Genomic DNA, 18,108 nt, shown 5'->3' with positions numbered 1-18,108 from the left:
ATCGTCAGCAGGTACTTTTATAATACCTGTGTGGCAATGGCCAAATTTGCAGAGCTCCTCCCTTCAGACTCCCTAGTCGAGTTCTTGGCCTTGGTGGAGGAGGGAAAGCTAGTCTCCCAGCCTTCCCTCCAGGCCATGTTGGGTGGTGCTGATGCCAAGTATCAGGGGGTAGCCGTGTTAGTCTGTATCCACTAAAACAACAAGGAGTGCTGTGACACCTTAAAGACTAGCAGATTTATTTGGGCATAAGCTTTTGTGGGTAAAAAAATTCACTTCTTCTGATGCCACCAATAGGGTCATGGCTATTGGGGTGGCCATGAGAAGGGGCTCCTGGCCCCAAGTCTTGGTGCTCCCTTATGAGGTCCAACAGACCATTCAGAACCTCCCATTTGAGGGTGTGACTCTTTTTTCTCTGAAAAGACAGACAAGAGGCTGCATAGTCTGAAAGACTCACGAGCCACCCTCCGGTGTTTGGACCTTCACACTCCTGCCACACTGTGGAAACACTTTAGGCCACAACCTCCTCTGAGGTTCTATTAGCAGAATCGCCAGGACGGTTCTCGGAGGAGGAACAGGAGTGGTTTGAGCATTAGCCTGCTAAACCCAGGGTGGTGAGTTCAATCCTTGAGGGGGGCCATTTAGGCATCTGGGGCAAAAATCTGATGGTACTTGGTCCTGCTATGAAGGCAGGGGACTGGACTTGTTGACCTTTCAAGGTCCCTTCCAGTTCTGAGAGACAGGATAGGAGTGGCAGGGAAAGACAACACCCGCCCTCAGGCCAAGGCTCTGGCCAATCCAAACCACCTTCCAGACCCAAATCGGCCTTTTGAAGGTGCAGTCGAGGACAGCGCACCAGAACAGAAACTGGATCTACCCCGCCTTACCTTTTCCTCCCGACTGTCCCCTTTCTACCTTGTATGGTCCCGTATCACTTCGGACCGCTGGGTGCTCCACCTGATAGAGAGGGGATACTCCATCCAATTATGTGTCCCCCTGCCCTTCCACCCTCCTTCCCTGTCCCTCTTCAGGGACCCTTCTCACGAGCAGCTCCTTATCCAGGAGGTGCAGTCGCTCCCATCTCTAGGGGCAGTGGAGGATGTTCCTCAGGAGCATAGGGGTGAGGGCTTTTATTCCCGTATTTCCTAATACCGAAAGCCAAAGGCTCCCTCGGGCCTATCTTGGACCTGCAAGAACTCAACAAGTTGGTGAAGAAACTCAGTTTCCGCATGATCTCTTTGGCCTCCATCATCCCCTCACTGGATCCAGCAGACTGGTATGCCGCCCTCAACTTGAAGGATGCATATTTTCATATCGCAATCACTCAGCCCCACAAGAAGTATCTCAGGTTTGTGGTCAACAGTACCCACCACCAATTTACCATCCTTCTATTTGGCCTGTCAGCAGCATATTGAGTCTTCACCATGTGCATGGCAGTCGCTGCCATGTTCTTGCACAGGCACCAGGTACAGGTGTTTACGTACCTTGACAACTGGCTGATCAGGGGCCACTCCAGGACCCAAGTGGAAGCTCAGGTCAGATTGATCAGAACCACCTTCACCAACCTAGGTCTCCTTCTAAACAAAGCAAAATCGACTCTGTCCCACATCCAGTGGATAGAGTTCATAGAGGCAGTACTAAACTCGACCCAATCCAGGGCATACCTGCCAGAAGCAAGGTTTCAGGCCCTGACTGATCTAATTCAAGGCCTCAAGACAGTTGCCCACCACCACCACAGCGAGAAAGTGCCTGAAGCTTCTCAGACACACCGCTGCCTATACCTATGTGGTGCAGCACGCCAGACTCAGGCTTCGACCTCTTCAGACATGGCTTGTGTCAGTGTATCGCCCAGCCCGGGACAGCTTGGACAGGGTTGTGACCCTGCCTCGCCCAGTCCTTGACTCCCTCCTGTGGTGGCTCATCCCTCAGGAGATATGCTCAGGGGTCCCCTTTGCCATTCTGCAGCCGTCTCTGTCGCTAGTGACGGATGCATCAGACTTGGGCTGGGGAGCACATCTGGGAGACTGCAGGACTCAAGGCCTCTGGTCTCAGGCAGACCTGGGTCTCCACATCAATGTCAGAGAACTTAGAGCGGTGCGCCTGGTGTGCCATACCTTCCGGGCACACTTAACGGGCAATGTGTATCAGTCATGACGGACAATACAACAGCAATGTTCTACAGCAACAAATGGGCTCCAGCATGGATGCATTCCTCCTCCACTGGGGAGATTGTCTCCTATACGCCTTTCTGCCCATACCACTGGTTCACAAGATGCTCCTCAAGATCCAGAGGGAACGAGCTCAGGTCATATTGATAGCACCAGCCTGGCCCCGTCAGCGCTGGTACATATCTTCCCTAGCCATGTCTGTGGAAGCCCAGATCACCCTGTCACTCTTCCCGGACCTTCTGACACAAGATCATGGCGAACTTCAACTTCTAAACCTCGAGTCACTTCACCTCATGGCATGGAAGCTCCATGGTTGAACCCAATGGAGCTTTCCTGTTCAGATCAGGTTAGACAAGTCCTCCTTGGCAGCAGAAAACCCTCTACAAGAGCCACATACCTTGCCAAATGGGAGAGATTTTCAATCTGGTCGGCACCGCGCCATTCGTCCCCGATGCTAGCCTCAATGCTGCTTACTCTGGACTACCTCCTCCATCTGAAGCAGCATGGGCTTTCATTGTCATCAATAAGAGTGTACTTAGCCGCCATCTCATCTTTTCAACCAGGTGTGGAGGGCTGCTCTGTGTTTGCTAACCCTATGGTCTGCTGGTTTTTAAAAGGGCTCGACAGTCTATACCCTAACACCCATCAGCCTGTCCCTGCCTGGGACCTCAACCCAGTCCTTTCTAAGCTCATGGGACCCTCCTTTGAACCGTTAGCTACATGGTTCCTGCTCTATCTCTCTTACAAGGTGGCGTTCCTGGTAGCAATAACCTTGGCCAGGAGGCTGTCTGAACTCAGGGCCCTAATATCAGAGCCTCCTTACGCTATGTTCTGTAAGGACAAGGTTCAACTCAGGCCTCATTCTGCTTTCCTCCCGAAGGTTGTGTCACAATTTCACATCAACCAGGACCTCTTTCTCATGGTATTCTATCCTAAGCCACATTCCAACAGCAGAGAGCAGAGACGCCGCTCTCTGGATGTTTGCAGGGCGCTAGCCTTTTACATCAAGAGAACAAAACCATTCAGAAAATCAGTCCAGTTATTTGTGTCAGTGGCAGACCTAATGAAAGGACTGCCTGTGTTGTCACAACGCATTTCATCATGGATAGTGTTCTGTATTTGTGAGTGCTGCAACCTGGCAGGTGTTCCTGCACCTCCGATTGCTGTGCACTCCACCAGGGCGCTGGCTTCATCAACAGTGTTCCTGGCTCAGGTTCTCACTCAGGAATTCTTCAGGGTCATGACATGGTCCTCCATCCACATCTTTGCCACACACTGTGCGATTACTCAGCAGGCCACAGACTATGCGGCCTTCGGACGAGTAGTGCTCCAATCAGTGGAAAACTCCGACCTCACCACCTAAACTTGGGCTTGTGAGTCACCTGATTTGGAATTGACATGAACAAGCACTTGAAGAAAAAACGGTTACTCACCTTCTTGTAACGATTGTTCTTCGAGATGTGGTGTTTATGTCCATTCCAGTACCCACACTTCTGCCTCTCTGTTGGAGTAGGCGGCAAGAAGGAACTGAGGGGTTGGCATGTTCGGCAGGGCTCTATATTGAGCGCCATGACGGTGGCGCCCAGACTGACCTGATGGATGCTGCTATGGGAAAAATCTTCTGGCTGCCGTGCACGTGCACATGCACACACCTGATTGGAATGGACATGAACAACACATCTCGAAGAACAACAGTTATGAGAAGGTGGGTAACTTTTTTTTTTTTTTTTTTTTTTTTTTTTTTTACCATGTTTGAGTATAGCTGTGAACATGTTGCAGTGTAGGCAAGGCAAGAGTTTGCTCAGGAACTGGGATAACCTGGTGGGGGTGGGTGGGCAAGTGATACAGATGACACCTGGAATGTGTTGGCAGAGCTTTGTTGAGACTCTAGGACTGGAATCACATAGGGTGGTGCAGATCAAGAGTGAGGGGTATTGGCAGAGCTATGGAGGGCCTGGACCCCTGGAACTGGGACAGTAAGAGGTGCTCCAGGGTTAGGATGAGAATCCACTAGTACAGCTGCCTGGGGAAATATATAGTGCACCTGCTTGTGCCTAGCCCTAGGCCCCTGCTACCTTCTATTCCCTTTTCAGTCTTTAAAACCCAGTTCCCCTGGCTTCGGAAGGTGTAGGGAGAAAGAAGGGTTAATGCCTGTGGACCTATGTCTCTGGTCAGAAAGCCCAGTCCTGTCTAGCACCAGATTTCCTTTAACATATTTAATGGTCTTCAAATAATCCCCCTTTTTATCAATACCTGAAAAGGCCCCCTAACAGAGTGTGGCTAATCCGCTAATCTGATACATTCTGCAATCAATGAGATGAATTGATCTTCTCTCCAGGGTGTTATGACTGCTGGCCCAAGATGCATTGGCAGAGCTGTGTGGCGTGGGATCCTGTCTGTACTATGCCTGGCAATGCTCAGTGCCTTTAGTTTGTTGTTTTCATAAACACCAAAGTCCCCCAGTGAACAAAATTTGGGATTTTTTTTTTTCATCTGGCTGTAGAAATCCACCCCTCAGTGTTGCAGTAGTGCCTTGCTGAGCTCACAATAGTAGAGCTTGGGAGAGAAGGTGAACGGGGGCCAGGAGCCCTGTTAAGGACTGGAGGAGGAGACATTAATTAAGTCAGAATGACCTGCCGGCTGCTCAGATGCATCTCAGTGCTTTAGAAGTGTAGACCAACAATTCCAGCCCTGGGCACCTAACACTGCTGACTTCAGCGGGAGCTGTGTGTACTCAGAAGCTCTGAGAACTGGCATGTTTATTTGGGAGCTTAATAGGAGGCACCCCAGTGAGAAAACTTCAGTCTGCTGGCTTTGGTGCAAACGTGAGCTTGGCCAGTCACAGCGCTGAGAATGTATGTTCAACATGATAATTACAATAATTACTGACGTTGGCAGTAACCCCAGAGATTGTTCTGAAAACCAGCTTCCTCCTCACTGTTCCTCTGTTTTTGCTTTTTGCCATTCTCTTGGAAGATTGGTTAGTTCCATGATTTTCTGGTCAGTTTCCCTTTCTGGCTCTCCTGTCCTAGCCTAGTGCTGCAATGGTTGGGTTACAAATGCTGCAGAAATGTTTAAATCCCAGTCGTTCTTTCTGAAATGAAGGAAAAGAACTATGAACATGGATTTGTTAATGGCAGAATTGTTTAAACTCCTCCACCCAAACCTCCTCTCCTGCCCCAACCAAACTGAAATCCCGTCTAAACTTCATGGCAATCGGTCCCCTTTGATATTTTGTACTGTAAGCAGTTGTTGCGCTGCCTGATCCACTCTTTCCTACAGGGCACACACTGCTTTGTGGCGCACACTACAGCTGTTGGTAGTGTTCTTCCATCCTAGCAATTGTTTTTAATGGTGAAGGAGTGGGAGGAGGGAAGGGTCCCCGAGGGACTATTTAACTTCCACACCTGCCTTCATGTTTCTCCCCAGGCAGGTGACCAGAGCTTGGCACAGCCTGTTTCTAAGGTAATCACCCGGAAAGACGTTTGTAACAAGGTCTGACCCATGGGCAAACTTTAAAACAAACACAAACAAACTCCTGCATTCAATCGATAACTGGATCAATGGATTATTTTTTTTCCTCTCAGGGAAGGTTCTAGGGCTGTGTTGACTCGGTCTGTTGAGGTGGCTCTGCATATGTGGCTGTTTCCCAGAAGGCTGAAACTTTAGGGCCAGAATTTCAAATGCTTAGTGCCCACAATTGGAGCCAGATTTGGGGTGCATGTCAAGTGCTAGATTCTTGGGGAAAATCTGGTCCATAACATCTATTGCTGGATCCCATGTTGAACTGGTCCTGTCTTGGGCATATAAAAAACTTGAAGGTGGGCGAGACCACTCAGTTTTGGAGATAGAGGGGTCCTTTCAGGGGCTGGTGATAGGAAGGGGTGTGTGTGTGTGTGTGTGTGTGTGTATTTGCGTGGGAGGGTTCCTGAGCTTTTGGGCAGCTTGTAGATTTGGATCTGGACCTTGTTCTACTTTGAATCTACTTCTGCTCCTTAACTCTGTCCTCCTGATTCTGTAGGGCCAAGTAACATATTAGTGCAATGGTTGTTCAGCCAGTGACGCATATGGCAAATCCCATGGCAAGTTCTGGGATAGTAGTATTTTCTACTATTTGACCATCCCTGGCAGTCATTTTGTCTCTTTTAAAGCGTCTTAAATGGAAAGCTGATTGACAGCATGTTATAGTGAAATGCAGTGCCCCAGGGCTGGATGGGTGGCAGCATCCATCATAGCTAGTAAGTTTAGTCCTGTTACATCTTGGTAATAAACAGCTAGAAAAGATTCCCCCAGGTTCTGTAACCCAGCACACTTCCCAGACACCACGACTGTGTGTCTGAAAGGCAGGTCCAGTCCCACATGTGCTGTGCTGTGGCTGATCCACTCCATGGTGCTACAGTGTGACCAAGGTTGCTATCCTGGAGATCTCTTCTGGGGCCATAATCTCAATAAAAGTAGAACCCTCGGGCCCCGTGACCCGATCCTCGGCCCTGCTGCTTTTTTAGTTTCACTGTATATGACCCCAGCCAAATTGTTGGAGGAGACATATTCACCCTGGAGATCGCTGTAAGCAAAATCTAGGTATTCGCTAAGCCTTGATTAGCCTTCACTATGCTGACTGGCCTTCATTTTTCCCTTCAATGCTTTGTGGTCATGTGCTCTATGTTTTTATCCTGGAGTGTTGGGTTAGCCAAGGGCAGGGCATGGTCTCGTGACGGTCCCTCTCTGTGAATTCTGGTCAGGGTGTTTTTTTTTAACCTGGAGATTAAACTTGTTTAAAATGAGATTGGAGAAAAAGTCTCCTTAGGAGCAAGGAGGGGTTCATTCCAAAACACAGGCCCAACTCAGGCTGCAAGCATAGCTGCTCCGAGTCCTCTTGACCGGCATGAGCTGGGGAGGAATTGTTTGGCCCCTGGCAGAGCCCTATGACAAACTAATGCAGAGTGTTTAGAAAGGAAACATGGGCTTGTAGTGAGGTACTGGGCTGGTACTCAGGAGATCTGTATTTAGTTTCCAGCTCCACTGGAAACCCTGTCTGACCTCAGGCAAGTTGCTGAATCTCTCTGTGCCTGTTGCGCCTTCGGTAGAATGGGTTTAGTAACACAGGGGGTTGTGAAGGTAAATCCCCTGATATTTATGAGGCTCAGACACTACAGTCGAGGAGCTGTATGAGTCCCTAAAGAGAGAGAGAGAGAGGACCCGACAGAGTGTGTGGGAATTCAGTCAGGTGCAATGTACATAATATAAGACTTGCCTCCATAATCTATGTACACATTGGTTGGGGAAACCCTGCAGCCACCAGCCATGCCCAAGTGTGGTGTGCTGTGGTGGTAGCTAGCATGGCTCTGGCTGCAGTCTCACCCCGGTAGGGCCTCAGTCACCTTTCTAACCAGGTTCTGATGTCCAAGGCTGATTCTGTTTAGTTTACAGGGCTTGGCAGCCAGGAGACAAAATACCCCAGATACCCCATCCTCCACCCCTGTTTTGGTGAATGGAACCCCCATGTACTCACTGCCTGCACCCATTGTCTGGATGGGCCCTTGTGAGGGCTTGGGGACAGTGGGCGGGGGGCGGGTATAGGGCTCTCACAGAAATATCCAGGGAATGCTCAAAATGAACAGTGTCTGGGTACCTGACTGCCACAATAGTGTAGTTTCAGCAGGAGGGAAAGTGATACAAAGAAGACCTCAGCGTGGGTCTCTGGTTTCTACCATGCCTCCCCTTGACACCAGAGAATGCAGCATGGCAAGAGTTACACATTCCCTATTGGCCTCTTCTGCACACAGACAGACATGCTTATGTGGGCACATTCACGTCCACGCACGCTGACACATGCACATTCATGTGCATGCAAATGCAGACTCCCACTGGTATGGGCATGCTTGTACAGGTTCACATAGATATGCTCAAGCAGGCATTCCCATGCATACAGACTCCCGCTGACATGGGTACACTTGCGGTCTTGGTCACATGCGCATGGATGCAAGCTCACGCTGGCGCAGGCACACACACATTGACACGCTCATGCACACACATAGGCAGGCGGCAGAGCTAAGCCAGCTCTAGTCTATTTTTGGGAGGACTCCTAAGAGTTTGGAACGTATTTCAGATGTTACAATCTTAGACGGGGGAACGCAGGAACAGATGGCTGGAGGGTTCAGAGCAGCAGCCCTGCTGGGAACTGATATTTATAGGTGGATTTAACCCTTGTGTGGTCTTTGGAACCACCTTTAAAGGCACAGGCACAGAATCTCTGTTCCAGAAGTGAGCTGCGAGGACCCACATAACAACCAAATCCAAATATGCGTGGTCCTTTCCCTTCTGTCTCTGCGAGTCACACTGCCATCCAGATCAATTAGTGATCCAGCTTGGAAATCCAGGGTAACATGCTCCTCCTGATTCCTTGAGTGTATGGATGTGACTCTCTCTGCACTGTCAGCCTGGGCTGTTGGCTTAGCTGTACTCATTTTTCCATTTGTCTTGTTTAAATTGGGGCCCGTCTGTCTCTTCTGAGCTGCCTCCGGAGCTAGGGCTGTGAGTGCTCAGATGAGCCTACAGTTGCTGGATTAGCAGGACTAGAGATATCCAAACAATGGCTTCCTTGCCCTATTTATGCCAGTGGCCACCCAGACTCTTGCCTTGTCTGCTGAGGGGGGAGACATTGCAGCCTAGAGAAACACTTGCTCCTGGGCAGACTCCCCTGTGAAGGTGCTTGAGCCTCTCCATAAAAAAATCCTTATATCTGACCTCTTCAGTGCCTGTGCGTGATGTTTTAGATGAAGAACGTACTAAGTTAGTTGAGCAAAGCTGGTCATGGAGCATGGAATACAACCTGTCAGTGCTTTGCCAATGGCTGCAGACTCATCCCTTCCCCTTCCCCTAAGAGCAGTGAGTTCCCCAATTGGGACCCGAAGTTCTACTGTACTCTGTATCTTATATAGTGCATCTTACACAGTATCCCAAAGGGCTTTGCTGAAGATGAGTAACTTCAGAGGAAGAGTATCAGAGGGTAGCCGTGTTAGTCTGGATCTGTAAAAGCAGCAAAGAATCCTGTGGCACCTTATAGACTAACAGACGTTTTGGAGCATGAGCTTTCGTGGGTGAATACCCACTTCCTCAGATGCATGAGGATGACATGCATCTGAGGAAGTGGGTATTCACCCACGAAAGCTCATGCTCCAAAACGTCTGTTAGTCTATAAGGTGCCACAGGATTCAGAGGAAGAGAGCAATTAAGAGGCAAAGGAGGAAAGTGATGTCTTCACCTGAGACTTGGCGTGACACAGGAGCTGCTGTGGAGAAGGCTCTTGGACCGACAGGTGAAAAGCAGGGCAGAGAGGCAGGGATGTAAGATGCCAGGCAAATCCACTTAGGCCAATAAACATAAGAAATCGAATTATCAACTTTGGTCTGGAAATGAATGAGAAGCCAGCAGAGCTCCTGAGCCAGAGCAGGAGGCTGATACCCAAAGGGGTATCTGAGCTAGTCCGAGTGAAGGGACAGTGGAGACAGGTTAGTGCTGTCACATTAGTGGGTGGCACTGAACTGTAGCTGCTGATGGTAGAGAGCCTGGTCACTTAGCCTATGTGGGAGATGGAGGGGGGAGGTCCAGGCTGGAGGTGGAGACAGACACGCATCACAATGTCTAGCTACCCATTAACCCACTAGGCTTTCTACTGCACTGTAGCTAGCATGATGTGTACCAGTGCCTGTTCCTACCAGGTTGGGATCCTGGGGTGTTAATGTCTGTACTCTAACTCACACAGGGCTGTGGTTGTGTCTCCTGTCTGCACTGCATGAAACATCCAGAGTGACTCGAGGAGGCCAAACCCAGCACATTTCAGTGATATGGACCAATGCAGGGTCTGGGAATCAGGACTCCTGGGTTCTTTTCCTAGCTCAGCTGCTGACTCACTATGTAACCATGGGCAAGTCACTTCCCCTTTCTGTGCATTTGTCTGAAACCTGGGGATGTGCTTTTCTGCCCTCGCTGAAGGGGTTGAGAGGGTAGGTTAATGTTGGTTAAGGGCTTGGCCATGCAGGGGACAGAGTGCCATTAACACCTAAAATCCTCCCTCACCCCAGAGGAGACTTTCCACTATATGAACTTAAAGGGCAGCAGCTGCTCCCTGGACCCTGCTCTGCTGCTTTTCTTTCCTTTCTGAGGTTGAGATTTGTGTCCTTGGAGCTTGCATGTGTGCCGTTTGGCAATTCCCAACACTTCCCTGGAGCCTTGGCTGGGCTGCAGGAAGCTGTAGTGTACTTCAGGCAACAATGTTGTGGTTTCTAAGGCCTGGCTTGTCCCCTTTCGTTGTCCCCATCTTTCTGCTATCTCAAGCTTTCTTCTCCTTCCTCTTTTCCAGTTCAGAAGCAGTAATAAATTTTACTGACATCTCCCCTACTACGCGTCTGGTAATTGCTGCTGTGTGCCCCTCACTTTTTAACATGATGATTGTTTCCTCTTCCACGCACACCCCCTCCAGCCTCTGCTGCTTTATCTTTCTCCTAATTATGCAGTAGATCCTATACCAGCCAAAGTGGGAGCCAAATGTTCTCTTACAGTTGTACCCTGCTGGCAGCACAGAGTTGGGGAGAGGGGGAGTGAGAGTTGTTGATTTTGTTTGTTTGTTTGGCTTCTGTGGCCAACTACCTTTGCCCCACGTTTTGAATCCTGCCTTGGAATATGCCTGTGGGGTGAAGGGAGAGAGCCTTGTACCTCCTGCCACCAATCCCCCTGACTTTAGAATAGCTCGTTATGTTGCTAGCCATGCTCTGCAGCTAGCATGCAATGGCTTAGAAAGCATAGCAAGGAACCATCCTGCTGCACTCTAGAAGCTTTGAATGCATCTGTCTCTATTCGGATGTGGCACTGGCTCCTGTAATAAATGATTGTTGAGGCAGTAGAAGCCAGGTTGTTCAGCAGCATGATGCATCTTCTCGAGATGGCTCGGTAACCTTTGGCAGCGGATTGCTGTGTCCTGTGTGGCTCTGAACACGTCTAGATCTGTATGCAGGGCCGGGGAGTTGTACTCACTCTCTTCCTGTACCTGACCAGGGAGGAGGAGAGTGCATGGCAGGAGCAGTACACCCATTTGGTAACTCCCAGTGCCAGAAATCTGCCCACACTTGCCTGCCTTCCCGGAGTAGCCTAATTGTTCCTGCCAAAAGCATGGAGACTTCCTGCAGTTCCCTGGGCATTGTTAACCCTCTGGTTACCAGCTGCAGAACCAGCAGTGTGATCCTGGGCAAGTGCAGAGTGGAAGGTGTAGGGGGCAAATGGGGAGAGCTTCTGTTGCCCTTGGGCTAGTGGTGCAGCTTGGGAAGCAGGAGCCCCAATTCTAGTGCTTCCCCACAAACTTCTGTTGGTTGTTACCATTTCAGAAGATGGGTAGCAGATGCCTTTGTTGAAAATGTCATCCCAGCATCCCCCAAGGAGAGCTGTATCTGAGGGGATGTAAGCAGGGAGAAAGGGGTCTAGCTGAGTCCTACAGCCTCTCCCCAAACGAGAGCAGGGGGAGAGTATTCTGCATATTTCTAGGGTGCTGCTTCCTGTGGCATCTAGCCAAGGTGACTTGCTACTCTGGGGGCAGCCCCAGCCTGCACATCTGCACACACAGAAGGATCCAGGCCATCCATCCTCTGTTACTCTGGCACAGTGTCCGGGACAGGAAGTGCCTCTGGGTGTGGGGAGATATATTTGGGATGTTGGGGTGCTAATTCCAATGGCTTAGATACTGGCATGGAAACCATTTAAAGCAATCCCAGCTCGTTCAAAGTGCCCTCTTCCTTCCTGTGCTGTAATGTGATTGTGAGCCCAGGAGCTGCTCTTGGGCTTCTCTGGTTTCTGACTTCTGTGGCTTTAAAGACAGCCCTGAAAGGAACAGACATGCTTCACCAATGCACTCGCACAGCATGGATACAGGCTTGCTGTCTGGATCGGGACATGGATAGAAACAGCATCGTGTGTGTGTGAAAGAGAGAGAGAGAGGAGTATAATGGATAGTGAATGTAAGGCAGTGCTGCTGAGTACTGGGCTGTGGGAACCCAGAATCCTGGGTTTTGTTCCCTGCTGTGGCTCATGTGCTATGGCTGTGTCTATGACAGCCATCTTCCCACTACCGGAGACCACCTGCAGGGGTCAAGACAGGATCCCTCCCACAATGTGTTCTGGGTTTTGTTTTCATTTTTTAATCTCCTTATGCAGAAGCATCCGGGATGTCTGTGGCTGGAGATAGAATATAGGAGGGGCGGGCACCGAGCATTCTCTGTCTCAGGTGCTTGGCTGGCAGGTTCTTGCTCACATGCACATGATCTACCCAATTGCCATATGTGGGGCTGGGAGGGAATTTTCCCCTAGGCCAGGTTGGCAGGGACCTTGTTGAGGGGTTTTTCAGCTTCCTCTTCACTGTGTGGGTGTAGGTCACTTACTAGGATTATCTGGGTGTATCTCAATCATGTCCCTGCCATCGTGGGGGGCCTCCTGCACTGGTGCGCTTCAGTCCCTCCTATTCGCTGCCTGTGGCATGTAATAGTCTAGTTTCTTGAGGGCTGTAATACCTTGGTCTCATTTCAGTTGTTGGGTTCAGTGTGCAGGTGCTGGTGGCCTGTGACGTACAGGAGGGCAGACTAGATGATCTGGTGGTCCCTCCTGACTCTTTATGCCTCAGGGAGGAAGGGTCGATGCTGGTGCCCCTACCCCCGCCCCCCACACGTTTTCTGGGCGAGGGGGGCTGCTCGAGGTGTTGCTGTTGTGTGTGTTAGTACAGGGTTTACTATTTTTTTTTCTCTCATGCATGTTGATATATTGTGACTCCTCTGTGAAGACTCTGTAGCTAAGGGTCTGGCTGAGTTTCAATTATAAACATTATAAATCCATTCAGAGTTGAAGCTTGGCACAAACTCTCAGGCCCAGAGGTGACTATTTTCCCCCTTCCAACTGCAGAGACTCAGCCCAGCTGAGGTGGGGGCTCAAGCTGCAGTCATCTCTTTGGAACACCCTGCTACCCTCAAGTCTGCATAGACCCAGTCTCTGTCCTTGCTCACTCAATACCGACCTGTGATGCGGTACAACAGGACTTTCTGAGGGTCACATGAAGGCAGAGCCCTGTGGAATTGCCACAGCATTCCTTCTGTTACAGAATTGTGCTTCAGAATGGTGAGGGTTGGGGTGAAGAAAGGGAGGAGGTGCTGCACTAGTTGTTCCAGAATCCTGGGGGGAGTCTCTCCAGCTCTGAGTTGTGTTTATTTCACAGTGACTGTCAGTAAGCTGCCATCCCAGTGCCCGATGCCCCAGTTCTCACTATGGACCTACGAAACAATGTCTAGCTTCCTACCCCACACGTTTTCAGTGCAGTAACAGGTCACTATGAAAATCAGTCACATGTTGAATACAGAATGTATTAGGCAGAGTAAAATAAAGGGAAATGACCATCCTAGTGATCAGCCCCAACCTTTCTCTGAGTGTGGTTAACTCCCAGAGTTACTGCACTAAACATAATTGAAGCTGCCACAGAATTTTTGTCTGGCTGCACCATGGCTGCACAATCCAAGCACCTGACCACAGAACACGGCCTGTTGGCTACAGGAGCCACTGCATACCTTGAAATGGGCCCCCAATGAGCGCTAAACACTCAAGGCTAGGGGCTCTGTGGTTGGAAAGCCAAGGGGTATCTGCATGCAGCCTGCTGCCTGTCTGCTGGATCTTGACAATCCTGCCTGCAGTCCTTACCCACAGAGGAATGATCAGCGATCCTAATGGCTCTTTCCATTCTGTGACCTGGCTGAAGTGGTGACACTGAAACAACAATAACTCCTGTTGTTTGGAGCACCTTGCTTCCTGCCTGTGCGGTCCATACACTCCAGTATCACCTGGTCTCTCTGGTCCTTTCTTCTCTTTATGAGGTGAGTGTGCAGGTAGCTTCTATCAGGCTAACTGACTCAGCATCCCCACCTGCATCACCCACTAACTCCCAGGACTGGGCTGCTGTGCTGCTCCTGAGGGATTGGCTTAGTGATCTCTCTCTCTCTCTCACACACACACACACGATTGGCTCAGTGATCTCTCTCTCTCTCTCACACATCGCACACACGTGTGTCAGTGAAGGACTGGAAACGGCTTAAGAATACTCATACCTAGGGTTGCCAACCCTCTAGTATTGTCCTGGAGGATCCAGGAATTAAAGATTAATCTTTAATTAGAGATTGTTGTGGGATGAAACCTCCAGGAATACATCCAATCAAACTTGGCAAACGTATTCATATGCCCAAGAAACTCTTTCTCTCTCACCTCCTTGCCAGCTTTGTGGATGTTATAAATTAACAAGGCATCTTTTCCTTCTGTGCAGGAGTCTTTGTAGGGAGCACTAGGAAAAGTTGTTTGTTGGGCCTGCCCCCTGAAAAGTAAGCTGTTGTGTGGCACCACTGTGCTGCTGTTAAATTTCTGCCATGCCTCACCCGAGCAGGGCTGCATTTCAGTGCTGGGGGAGCGATTCCTCTCGTTAGTCTGCGATTCCTGTCGTTAGTCTGCTGTACCTCGTAGAGTGATTGGAGAATTAGGAAAATAGAGTACCTAAAGGGCTTGGAGACACTGGTCTTATGTGCTGTAGAAAAGCAGAATAACCTGAGACTTGGGCTAGTGCTGTGGAGTGTGTCTCATTTATGTGCACCCACCAGAATGGGAAATCCCGAGAAACTTCACGTGAAGGTGAGAGGAAGTCTTCTGGGACAGGAAGCACTGGGGGCCTGGGGGAGCTGATGCCCTTTCAGGATGCTAGGTGGGAAAACCCCTAGTGATGTCCAAATCCTGCACAGCAGTGCAAAACCCAAACTCTGATACAGTGATGGAGGGGGGAGTGCTCTGTGCCTGCTCATCACACTCTAGGCTTTTCTTTCCCCTTCCCCTGTCTCTCCCACCCCCAATCCAGAGGCCCCTGTGCTGAAGTTTCGACACCCTCAGACTGTCCCAGCTCCTTCCGCTCTGGCGATCTCTTACAGGCAGCTGCCACTGCTTTGCTAGCAGAATTCTAGCTGCCTGCTCTGATGCTGCACTGTAAAAGGTGAAAGGTCGCCCACGGTGGAATTTCCTGCCAAGCAGATGTGTGGCTATTTCCCCTTTAACCTTAAACCCCAATGCGCCTTAGTCATGATTGCATGCAAATAAGAGCAAACGGGGGTGTGGGGAGCTGCCGGGAAAAGGAAGCGACCTCCGTCAAGGTTTAAATATAGAACCAAAGCTTTTCGCTGCATGCCGGGCCTGTTATTTATAATCTTGGAGGAGTGTTTGGTGGCTTCTCATGTCTCATCTGAAGCCCAGGCTCATACAAGGCAGCACAGTTAGAAAGTGTGCAGAGTGAGAGCAGTACAGGGCAGCCACTCCTGCACTCCCAGCTGCCTCCATCATTTCCCTGCATGCCAGTGCCTCACATTGGTGGTAGTGTTATACAGATGTACGGCTCTGTGATTTAAGCTGCTCACTAGGGTATAAGTGGTCTAGCTCAAGTCCCCTGACGCTACTTAGAGATGATCATGCCCTTTATGCAAAGCTGTTGGGGCTCAGAGTGGGCCATCAGGTCAGAGTAGGGGAACCTAAATCTTTCCCAATCAGGAGTACTTTAGAGGCTACCCAGGAAAGTTAGGGCTGCAGCTGATGCGTGTGGTATGTAGAGAAGGGCCAGAGCACACTTACGTAATTCAAATTCCCCCTGCCCTTGGGTAAAAATTAGTCTTGTTCATTGCCCTGTAAGGCTCCACAGAGCCAAACCTTTGCTGGTCCCTAATAAAGCAGAATGAACGCAGCAGCTACCCTGCTCTTTGATATGGAGATGCTGACTGTTTGGACTACAGGTCCCAGCATGCAACATGACTAGCTTACTGGATCTAGCTGGAGCATTGGACGATGGGAGTTGTAGTCCACATGGGTTGCACCCCTGTTCAAAGCAGGAGGTGATGGCAGTTTGAATGGCTTAGAGTCTCTGTTTCTGGGAGGATTTTATGCAGATTGTTGAGGAGCCTTCAGGTGCTCTAGGATGGGGGAGTGCCTTGAGATTTCCCTGGCAGTTCACAGCAGAATTCTCCATGCACTGTTTATCTGAGTTGGCATCAGCTGGGTTCCTGCCAGTGGCACATAAGGGCTACATGGCTCTACTCGCCCATGCCATCTGCAGCACTTGTAGTAACTGCTCCCTGGAATGCTGCTGTTCACAGATTCAGGACTTGGGGCCAAGGGAAAGGGTCCAAATTGCAGGTAAAACCATTGCTGTGTGGTGTCAGAGTTGTCTGCCTTGCTGGAGGTGAGTGAGTTTGCCAGTTCTCAGTCCCAGCTGTTGTAAGGCCTGGGAGTTTAGCTGAATCCCCTGTGCAGCTGTGACACCTAGTGGCACAAGATCATAGTCCACGGGCCAGGTTTAGAGACAGGCTACTCACCAAGACACCACTAAAGGTCTCCTCATTGCAATCTCCTGCGTGCTGAGGTTGGGTAGAGCTGGCTGATAGCTCCTCCATGTTGGGAGCTGAAGGAGAATTCCCTCAATTTGCTCCAAGTTTCTGGAGTGGCCTGTGGGTTTAGTCCCAAGAGGCACTGACCATCCTCACGCAGGCAGATCCAAGAAGACAGAGTAGGCAACTCTGTGTGAGGGCCTCGCTTGCGTGGAATGTACCCTGAGTGCAGACAAGGAGTGTGAGTGGCCTGTCTGATCCCCTGGGCACAGAGTTCCTGATGGAACTGTATGCAACACCTGCGAAGGGAGAGTTTAGTCAAAGGGCAGGAGCCCCCTGGGCTTTTTTGCTTGCTGAGGTGTAAGTGGCCTGGCCTGCATTCCGTGACACTGTAATGCCCCATGGGTGAGCCCTGAGAATAATGAGCTTAGTAGCCTGCCCTGAGGCTGCTGACCCTTGGGAGGTGGGACTGTTGTGGGAGAGACTGACCTTAGTGTTAGAGCAGGGAGAAGCCCAGGGAAGGGAGTCTGGGTATTACGGGCCAGGCACTGACTTATCCCATTCTCCTCTGTCCAAAGGGGATGATAGCTGCTTCCCTCATGAGTGCAGCCCCTTAAGACTCTCTGCTGTAAAGGAGCTACAAAAATGTGAAGTGTAATTGTTCCCTTCCCCTCTTGGGGCTGGGAGAAGTGATGTATGTGCCCTTCAAGATTGTCTGTGCCCTGTGTGGGAGCCCTGCCCCAGGCACACTGGGCGGGAGACTAGGTGCTGGGAGCTCTGCATTTGATGTTACTAGGTAATACCTGAGCTAGTCTGTATCCCCCTGCCCCCAGGAGATGAGGCTGAGTCTCAAGTGAGTCACTGGCACTTGCATATGACAATCCCTTCCGGAACCCATTTGATTCTCAGGTAATGGAGTGATAGCAGCTAGCAGTGCCTTAGGCCCAGTGAAGCCCTCTGTGCCCAGGGGCTAGGCTGCCTGCAGGAGAGGGGTGCGGAGAGGAGGAACGTTAGGAGGAGACACTGAGGAAGCAAGTTCACTTATAAAGCAGCTAACCCACTCCACTGGCGGCTGCTGCTGCTAGTGACTCAGTCAGAGCTGCCTCTAGGAGAAACTAGAGAGACCAGGTGGGTGAGGTAATATCTTTTATTGGGCCAACTTCTGTTGGTGAGAGAGACAAGCTTTCGAGCTTACACCGAGCTCTTTTTCAGGTCTGGGAAACATGAGTGTCATAGCAAATTACAAAGTGGAACAGATTGTTTAGCATTGTTTAATAGTTAACACACATTTCAAGGGACCATTCAAGGTGAAGTGTCTGTACACTGGTTCCTCCCAGATCTCCCAAATCAGGTGAGCAGCCTGAGCTAAAATAGCATTAACCCTTGAGCTGCTGGTACGAAAAGATAGCTGTGGTGCTTGTGGTACGGACTGTTGGTGTTGTATTGTACAGAGGCCTGCTGTCTGAAATACCCAGGGACTCCTTTGGAAAGCCACATGGTTATGTAGGGCC

At 50.2% G+C, this 18,108-nt stretch overlaps 1 protein-coding gene across 5 annotated transcripts in view; it reads left to right on the top strand.

Annotated features, from left to right (window-relative positions):
• BCL9L (BCL9 like) overlaps positions 1-18,108 on the top strand; it is a 90,254-nt gene that overhangs the window by 34,695 nt on the left and 37,451 nt on the right. The window contains exon 1 of one of the 5 annotated variants that reach the window (XM_050922122.1): positions 16,269-16,406. The exons of the other annotated variants lie outside the window; for them this stretch is intronic. The gene's annotated coding sequence lies outside the window, so the exon portion shown is untranslated. Of the gene's footprint in view, positions 1-16,268; positions 16,407-18,108 lie in introns of those variants that run through there. 5 annotated transcript variants of the gene reach the window in all.

Source organism: Gopherus flavomarginatus, chromosome 13 (assembly GCF_025201925.1).
Source record: "Gopherus flavomarginatus isolate rGopFla2 chromosome 13, rGopFla2.mat.asm, whole genome shotgun sequence".
In the NCBI taxonomy this organism is placed as follows: Eukaryota; Metazoa; Chordata; order Testudines; family Testudinidae; genus Gopherus; species Gopherus flavomarginatus.
This window is presented reverse-complemented; position numbering and strand designations above follow the sequence as displayed.